Below are 9,829 nucleotides of genomic sequence, written 5' to 3'. Positions count from 1 at the left end.
ATGTTCTCAAGTATAAAGTCAAGTTTGTCCTTGTAAAAGAAAATAAAGATTTTTTACAATTAGGGACTTTTCATAATTTTTTAGTTTCTTACATTTCCTAAAGTTATAAGTTAATTTAAGCCTTCAGCCACAGTATTGTTTAACTTAACGTGGTTTTCACTTAACTTTGGTTGAACCATTATTGTTTTCTAGGGAAGTAACGTTCAGCTTTTAAGTGGTTTTATTAACGATTTTTGGTAGAGTAGACTTCTGCTTCTTATATTATTCTTATTTTCATGGCATATATTTTCAGAAACAACATCTAACAACTGATGGATTATAAACCAGGTACAGATTATTTTAGTATAGAACTATTTGTGGCATGTCAGACAGCTGAAAATACCCAGTTTTGAGCCAATGCTTAAACTAAGGGATTTTCAATGGTGGGACAAATATCATATCTTAATGTATAATGTACAGTTTCAGAGCAAAACCTGTTCTATAGTAGTGGCTGTGTTAAAATCGTTTCATGTTTCTGCAGATATAGTTTTATTAAAAACAAGTAACCTCCACATGCATGCATTACATTATTTGATCCTTAAAGATGTGATGCTTACATAGTCTGTAACAACATAACAAGTCTAGGTAGTTGTTTGATTCTAATAATGAGCTGTCATGTTTACATAGCTCATAGTAACAAGTTTATAATCAAAGTCATTGGTGGAATAAGTGTCCTATTTCTATACACACTTTTACAAAACACGTTTTCAACTGTGTTATGCTCGATTAGACTATGATTAGTTTTTTTTATCAGATTAGACGTCTTTGACCAGGCCAGATGAAATATAGTAATTTGATTTTATACTATTAACAACTAATAAGTCAAGTTTATGATCTTACATTTACTGATGAACAACTTAAGTGACTAAGTCATAAATATAGTTAACAGTAATTTTTTATAGAAGTCATGAGAATAATCATTAAAATGACATTGTCTGTTATAATCATTAAAATGAACTTGTCTGTTATAATAATTAAAATGAAAGTATGTTGTAATCATTAAAATGACACTGTTGTAATAATTAAAATGTCAGTATGTTGTAATCATTAAAATTACACTATCTGCTGAGCTGTGTAATAATTAATCTTCAAACCTGGCTACAGTAAAAGTTGCTGTTGTTTCATTTTAGAATTAATTTGTGATTCTATGTTTAATAAATATTATAGTTTTAAGGTTTCTATAATTTACTTTTAGTATTGTCAAGTTATAGAAGATTGAATGGAGTTAGAACATGGTTAAACTATGGTCTAAGAGAGATACTGAAAAACGTGAATTAAAATTATCTAATTATTTGATTGAAACTAAAAGTAATTCATAGATTACTTAAGACAATTAGCTAACTAGAAACTTATTGTTCTAAAACAACAAAAGTTAAACCCATAATGGACTGAATCACTTCTAATGACACTCTGATGGGATATGTTAAGCCTCATTATGACATTATATTGGATGAAATAAGGATAAAATAAATCATATTAAAGAAGTTAACACTACTGTTTCCCCTGATTATGTTAAACAATTAGATACAGAAAAGTAACTTAATCTGAATTGGATATATTCTTGATGGATTATAATTGAAACAAATACACGTAGTTATGGTTTGTAAAGTAATTCACTTGGTGAAGGAAAATGTAGTTCACTACACAGTTACACTAAATGAATAACAACAACTGGCACCAGGTTTTTGTGTCAAGAAGAAAGTGATTAAATGTAATATCTAAAATAAAATCTTAAAAGGTTCTTATAAATCATTGTTGTTTTAATTTAATTTTTAACAATAACTGTACAAGCAATAACAATATCAATGTAAATAAACTTGGAATTAAATCAGGAGATTGAGAAGACACTCCTTAATTATGATTGTGTTGTTTGCTGTTTGGTCATACTTTTACTGATAAACTGAAAACTGGTAATCGTATTTGATTACAACTTCAAATGATTTAGTTCATTTTGGACTTAGCAGTCATCTATTTGCTTGAACTCCTATTACCTCTCAATTTGAACTTTCTCATCCACTATAGCTTGTAAATCTTCATTTCTTGCCTTCAGCTTCTGAATCTCTTGTCTTGCAGATGGTAACTTCTCCAACTAGTGATTTAATAAAAAAAATTAAATTTTAATTTGAAATGTAAACAAATAAATTTATTTTCATAGTCTATAACAATGTAACAATTCTAAAAGATGGCTCTTTGATCCTAACAATGTGATTGTATGTTTAACAACATATATATTGTCTCAAATAATGTAACAAGTCTATATGGCTCATTGATCCTAACAATATGTTGTTTTTATTTGACTGTACTTACATAGGTGATAAATATACGTAGCCATTTGATCCTAATGGTATACTATTTTGTTTTACTATGTTTACATAGTTTATAATATTATAATAATAAGTCTAGATCACTATTTGATCCTAACAATGTGAAACTGTGTCACTTAACACAATACAATAGTATAGCATAGCTGCCTATATTTCTTTTTTTTCAGATATTTAAAGCCCAAATAAACATTGCAAAAAGAAAACAATAAAAAGTAAAAATAACCTCTTCTTGCATTTCCAAGTTTTCTATACCTTTAACTCGAGCACAACTTGAAGGCTTTCTACTTCTTTCTGAAAATTATGTTTCTGATCAAGAACCCTCTGCAAAGAAAATGTATTCCTTTTATTCTAACAGGTATAACCAATAGTATATTTGATGATGTAGTTTTACTCTCAGATGTTTTTATTTTGGACGAGTTAGTAGTGAGTGGCTAAATGGTTCATTATTGTGAATCCAAAAGTCTATAGTTTGCAGTCAGTTGCTGCAAGATCTCATTTTTTGTGCCATTCGTGTATTACAAGTTTGATAATTATATGCTCATATAATATTAGAGTAGCCTAGTAGTTGGCTGTAGATTGTTGTTGACTGTCTTCTATACTTCCAGTTTATCAGTTCAAAGTTAGGGGCCACTAGAGCAGTTGGCCCTTTTGTAGCTTAGTGCAAATATTCATAGAAAAACAGATAAACAAACAAACATTGTAACCTCTTCTCTCATACCTTTATATGTAAGTAATGTTAAACTGTGGATGATTATATTATTTATGTTACCCTTCACATTAGTGTTTTTATTTTTTGTTTAAAACACAATAAAACTCACTAATGATATTAACATATCACACCAGATTAAAAATTAAATACAATACTAAAAATTTAAGTATCTTCTGTAGGTAAATCCACCTACTTTCTTTGACTGTATGTTGTTTTTTTTGTGGTGGGGGGATTATAAAATCATTAATATACAGAGGTATTAAAATATTCCATTATTTAGTGTGGAAAAAAATGAATATTTTAGCAAACATTAGCTTGTCACGTAAGCAAATTTCTCGAAATGTATCTCTTTCATAAAATTTCTCCACTAGAGGGCATTAATATGATGAAGTAAAAAAAAATATTACTAAGTAGATGCTTGACCAAGTTAAGCTATAATAAGTCTCATCTATTAGGGTTTTTTGTTAAGACTCAATAGCTATGATGTTTACCTGTTTCTAAAGTCCTGATTTCAGTTATAAACAATTTCAGTTTATAAAAAAACTAGTACATACTGGAGAATGAAATGGAAGTCATTATTAAAAATCAAAACAAAAAACACTTACCAGTAATATACAAGTTAATTTTCGAAAATTATATATTTTATTTATGCCATGTTGCTTATAAGACCTTAAGAAAACAAGTTTAAAACAGGAAAGTTAATAATATGGAATATCTTTTATTTCAAGAAAACAGAAAATTAAGCCATAGAAATATTTTTGGCATACTTACTTAAAAGTAGGAAAGTTGAAATAATTTTAGTATTGTTTCCACAAAATTGGTAATTAGTTGAAAAAAAAAACATCCAGACAAAATGTCATAAATGAATTATCTAATTTTATGAAATAAAGTTGTATATTATCATTATTATTATTGGTTTAAAACTGTAATTATTTAAAGATGTTCTTCTAAGTGCCTATCTCATTTCTCAACCTAACTTGCTATTCTACACAATGAGCTAGTTGCTCTCTGCCCACCACAGGTGTTGAAACCCAATTTTTAGTGTCATAAGCTTGCAATATTATCACTGAACCACTAAGGGCCCTATTCTAGCAGTCAGATACTAGGAAGAGATCATACCTGTAGTTTGGTGTCGGTGTCTCCCTGCAGACTACTTTCCATCTGCTTCTGTAGGTCTTGTAGCTGCTGCTTTAAGATGTCTAGAGCTTTCTCATGGCTCTCTGAAACCTGTTGCATCTGCTTAGCAAAGCCTTTTTCTAAATCTATCACAAAGAAACACAGAGATATTGCAGAACCACTAAACAAACACAGTCATGACAAAAGCCATCTCGATATCAATTTTTTGTCTTTTTGTATTTGCCTTTAAACCTCGTACCTAAGCATTAACATCATTTGATGATTGCTAATTTTTAATGGATGTTTCATAAATGTAACCCAGCTGTAACAGAAACACAAAACCTTTTCCTCTCCAGTGATATAACAAGGATTATATACTATACAAATGTAAAACTCTGTGCTACTAAGACTTTTATACAAAAGTACATATTTTAGTTGACACACCTAACAGAAATTAATTATTGCTCAGGCCTGGCTTCAGGTTTTCTGTGGATCTGGAAAGAAAGAGTTATGATGTGACTGGTGCTAACTAAACGAACAGTTACTGACAATAAATATGACTGATGTTAACTGAAGGAATGGTTACTGACAAGTATGACCGATGTTAACTGAAGGAATGGCTACTGACAACATGTATGACTGGTGTTAACTAAAGAAATGGTTATTGACAACAAATATGGCTGATGTTAACTAAAAGAATGGTTACCTACAACAAATTTGACTGATTTCATCTGAAGGAATGGTTACTGACAACAAATATAACTGGTGTTAACTGAAGGAACATTTACTGACAACAAATATGATTGATATCAGTTGAAGGAATGGTTACTAACAACTGGTAGCTCACCATTTTAAAATACTCCTCATAATTTTGAAATTTAAGAATCGACTTTCAACATTTTTACCAACAGTCAATAGTGTCATTAACAATACAAATAATTAATCCTAATATCCAACTTGCCATTATGAGTCATAAATAAAAAAAATTCTGTGAGATGCGACTGAAGGATTAGGAAGAGAAAGCAAGAAAGAAATGAAAACCCTTAAAAGTCCACTGAGAAAAAGTTGTAATTATATCTGTAAGTGTTAATGAGGTACAATTAATGTACAAATGAAGACAAAAAATACAAAACTTTTAAACAGATGCTAAAGTAAATAATGATAAGTAATGTAAATAATGATAAATAATGTAGATAATGATTAATAATGGCAAATAATAATAAATAATGTAAATAATGAGTTTTAAAATAAATACACCCCACCCTTAGGCGTAAAGACGTGACTGCAAAGAAAGTCTCAGGCAGTTAATGACTTATTGCAACGACTAAACACCCTTGTGTATGCTTGTTGTTTAATATTTTCATGCATCTGAGAAATGTGTTAAGACATTATTATGCAATCTAGATTTGGCTGAAAGAAAAACAAACAAAAATAAGTTGAAAACAAGCACATTTTAATCTGGAACAAACTAGGTATTGTAACCTAATAATGTCAACAGAATAACCTAACACACGTTCATGTAAAACTTCACAGAACAGCCCAACAATTATTCATGTAGAACCTCACAGAACAACACCCACACTAACCGATACTTATAAAGTTCAAGAATTATACTAACTTTTTTACCTAACCGAATAACTTGTCTAAAACAAAAATTATGAGAAATAACGTTAGTAGAGCATTTTGGTCTGAAAACTAAGAATAAGAGAAACAAATCATGTCTGCTTAATACAAATGGCTGAACTGTCCTCCTGTACCTCAGTGATAAGTCTGAAAGCCTATAACGCGAAAAATCCGGTTTAGATACCTGTGGTGGGCAGAGAACAGACAGTCCATTTTATAGCTTCACACTTGAAAACAAAACAAAGACTGAAGTACTTTTATGCATATCATAACAAAATATTTAGCAAGAAAAAAGTAGTTCCATAAATCAAATATCAGAACTAAGTATCGTACATCGTGAAGACAACTCTTTAAAATGTCGACAGGTGGCACTACAAACTCAAATGATTCGAGATATCTCAATTGCTTACTGTCAGAAAAAAGAAGAGGGTTTTTACTCTCATTTACACAGTGTAACACCAGCTTCTCTAGTTGAGAAATGGTAAGACTGCTGATATCGGAGTATTTCTGGGGTAGTCTCAAATTCTCTAAATGGGACTATAGGTTTCAACAGTTGCAAGTTTTAGTAACATTTGATGCAGGCGTATCTTCCTTTGGTTTCGAAGACGTCTATGGTAGAAAACGAGCATTGCATGTGCTTCGCTTAATGGCTTCTGTGTTTTGGAAGGAGGAGGAGATTGACAGAGTAAGAGAATTTGATGGGACAGGAGAAGAGACGATCTTTCTCTTCTTAGTCGATTGTTGACCATAAGAGGTCACGACATCTGGTCTTTTGTGTTGATTCTGTGAAGGCCTTTGCGAATCAGACCAAACCAAATCAACAATTCTTTCTTTTTGGTTCTGAAATGATATTCAATGGTTTCCCCATCCGTCGTGCGAATCATCCCTTCTTAGTACAATCATATCTTGACTGGACCAGCCAGTTCGTGTTATTTTGACAGAATCCGTTTTAGAAAAGTCCAGATCTGTTTCGAAGTCCTACTTTGATGTCTCATCTTTTAAGTACGTCTTTCCCCTTGCTTTTGTCTCATGATGATTCGCTGTAAACTTAGGCGGCGGAAATATTCTTTTTTCTTTGACTCTCTGGCTGACTTCTTTGTCTGTTCAACCTCAAAGAAATGGCGCTTCTGTTTCACGTCCTTTGTTTGTTCGTCCCAATAAGTCATACCATATTTGTCATCAAATGGAGATCTTTCGTTTGTAATAACTGAACTGAAGTTCTTGCACGACCTACGGGTAATTGATCCACAAACTTAACATGTCGTTGTTTATTGTCATCAGCTTTTCTGGTTCCTTTAGAGCACCAACACTTTTCTTCGTAGATATATGCTCATTTGTCCTTGCCTGTTTCACTGTGCATCTTGCAGAAAGAAGCTTGCTGTTTTCAACATTCACTTTTTTATTGTTTTATTTGCACTGCCTTTTGGGGCAATGAGAGATTTAGGAGAGTTTTGGAGTGAGACGCTGATGCACAAGTGGAGGACTTTTGCAAATCGCGGGTAGTTAGTTGTACCGATTTTTCATCCTTGGAAATGTCCGAGTTATCTTTTACCATTTCTAGACTTTTACTTTTATCCACATGCTCGTCATCAAGTTTTCTCTGCTTCGGTCGACCTGCAACAGTTTCAGAATATTGTTTTTTTTTGTTAGTCCTTGCCTTAAAGGTTAGCTTATAATTCATAGCTCATCGTTTTCTGACTTTAGCTTATAATTCATAGCTCATCGTTTTCTGACGTTAGCTTATAATTCATACACTCATCGTTTTCTGACGTTAGCTTATAATTCATAGCTCATCGTTTTCTGACGTTAGCTTATAATTCATACACTCATCGTTTTCTGACGTTAGCTTATAATTCATACACTCATCGTTTTCTGACGTCAGCTTATAATTCATACACTCATCGTTTTCTGACGTTAGCTTATAATTCATAGCTCATCGTTTTCTGACGTTAGCTTATAATTCATACACTCATCGTTTTCTGACGTTAGCTTATAATTCATACACTCATCGTTTTTTGACGAACTTTTACTCTCAGAATTGGATTCCGTCGAAGAAACAGACGTTGTTTCCCAGTTTAAATATATTTTGTCAACATTTTTGTCTTGACAAGCGATGTTGGGATCTACACAAGGTGAAATAATAGCCGAAGTTTGTACTGTGTTTCCAGTTTTACCTCGTGAAGCATTCGCTGTCGCTGCTTCCTCCAAGTGCGAAGGGCCCTCCGGCGTAGCTGTGACTTCCAAAAGAACACCTTTGATAGCCACACTGGTGCTGGAACCTGAAGACTCGACACTAGTCGGCAGTAAACTTGCATGATATTGGCATCGAGAATAATCGGTTCGAGACTGTAAATGTTTTTCATTCCGTATTTTTTGTTCGAACTCTGGAGGTTTGTGTTTTTTAGTTATCAACTTGAAAATGTTTAGAAATCTGCCACCTTTCGGTTTCTTATCTTTATGCTCGTCAAAAAATTCTTCAGAATCTTATAACAACACTGGCACATCAGATTTACCCACGTGTCTATATTCGAGCTCAGTTGACAGAGGACGCTGACCACGGAGCGGGAAACCGTCAAAACGTCTATTCCATTTAACTTTCATGTTTGTTACAGGGTTTGAGGTGGATGTCTGCACATTTCCATAATAACATGAATCAATCGACTTCGTCCGAAACGTTCGTTTTTATAAAACAAGAGAACTAAGTAGTTAATAAGATAAACTTGTTCATCTTCTGATACCCCTTTCTTTAACAGATCTGAATATCACACCCAACGTGGTATTATCTGTGTTCTTTAAGGCTTCATAACCTTTCTTGTTTTACTGTGACGACGCAAGTCACTGGCATCATTACAGAAGTCAAATGAAGTCTTAGTAACGAAAAAAACCTTTTACAGTTGACATTAACACACACCTAGATACAGATGTTACAAAAGCAGTGACAACGAATCTACTTTATGTCTATTGATGCTGTCTTCAGAACGTAAAATAAAATAGGATTTAACCATATGCAAAAACTTTGACAGAGCTAAGCTACTGGCCTTCACCGGCTAGTCAGTTACAAACACACACACACACACGAACCTAATTGTTCTCTAAGTGCCCTCGGACAGACTTGAGTTTTGAGAGAGAGAGTGAACTCGTAGGTACTGTGGCCCAGCGAGACCCAGAAACGTCACATAAACAGCACGTGACACTGCGAAGACCAACTCTAGAAACCGGATTATCGTTTTAAACACTTATCTTCCTACTGAATATTTATATCGGCACTCAGTGCTTTCATCGATGCGGTTGAACAGCACTCTTATAATGCCTAAGTGTTTGAAATGTCCATAAAGTGGTAATTAGTATTGGGTACCAGGTGTTTTATAACTTGCAGAATTTGTTTGATCAAATGTTGCACTTTCTGAGGTCCAGTGCTGTTTTAACTATATGTTTCAGGTGTCGTACAATTCAACATACATTAAAATGTTGTGCATAACTTACACATTATGTTTATATCAGATGTTCTACAAATTATTATACTATTTGATATTAGGCAATGTATAAATTACATATATTGCTGTTTAAAGTCAAATGTGTCATTTATGCACTTTGTTATTTGGATGTTAAGTATTATAGCAGTTAGCTTTGTTGTTCGATGTTGAGTATTGTATTAGTTAGTATTTTTGTTTGATGTTAAGTATTGTATCAGTTAGGTTTGTTGTTCGATGTTAAGTATTGTATCAGTTAGTTTTGTTGTTCGATGTTAAGTATTGTATCAGTTAGTTTTGTTGTTTGATGTTAAGTATTGTATCAGTTACTTTTGTTGTTTGATGTTAACTATTGTATCAGTTAGTTTTGTTGTTTGATGTTAAGTATTGTATCAGTTAGTTTTGTTGTTCGATGTTAAGTATTGTATCAGTTAGTTTTGTTGTTCGATGTTAAGTATTGTATCAGTTAGTTTTGTTGCTCAGTGTTAAGTATTGTATCAGTTAGTTTTGTTGCTCAGTGTTAAGTATTGTACAACATTTCTTAATGT

General features: G+C 32.4%; 1 long non-coding RNA gene across 6 annotated transcripts; it reads right to left on the bottom strand.

The window, feature by feature from the left end:
- Window positions 1–1,757: 1,757 nt before the first annotated feature.
- LOC143244417 (uncharacterized) lies at window positions 1,758–9,006 on the bottom strand. Of its 6 annotated transcripts, XR_013025076.1 has the most exons (4): window positions 8,893–9,006; window positions 4,192–4,334; window positions 2,587–2,684; window positions 1,758–2,128 (listed from the first exon to the last, which is right to left on the bottom strand). It is a non-coding gene; the product is annotated as an uncharacterized LOC143244417 (long non-coding RNA). The 6 variants fall into 6 exon arrangements; XR_013025073.1 differs by lacking the exons at window positions 2,587–2,684; window positions 8,893–9,006 and adding an exon at window positions 5,996–6,199 and having other exon boundaries at window positions 1,760–2,128; XR_013025075.1 differs by lacking the exons at window positions 2,587–2,684; window positions 8,893–9,006 and adding an exon at window positions 5,807–5,970 and having other exon boundaries at window positions 1,760–2,128.
- Window positions 9,007–9,829: the final 823 nt, after the last annotated feature.

The sequence above is a fragment of the Tachypleus tridentatus genome, chromosome 2 (assembly GCF_004210375.1).
Source record: "Tachypleus tridentatus isolate NWPU-2018 chromosome 2, ASM421037v1, whole genome shotgun sequence".
Classification (NCBI taxonomy): Eukaryota; Metazoa; Arthropoda; class Merostomata; order Xiphosura; family Limulidae; genus Tachypleus; species Tachypleus tridentatus.
This window is presented reverse-complemented; position numbering and strand designations above follow the sequence as displayed.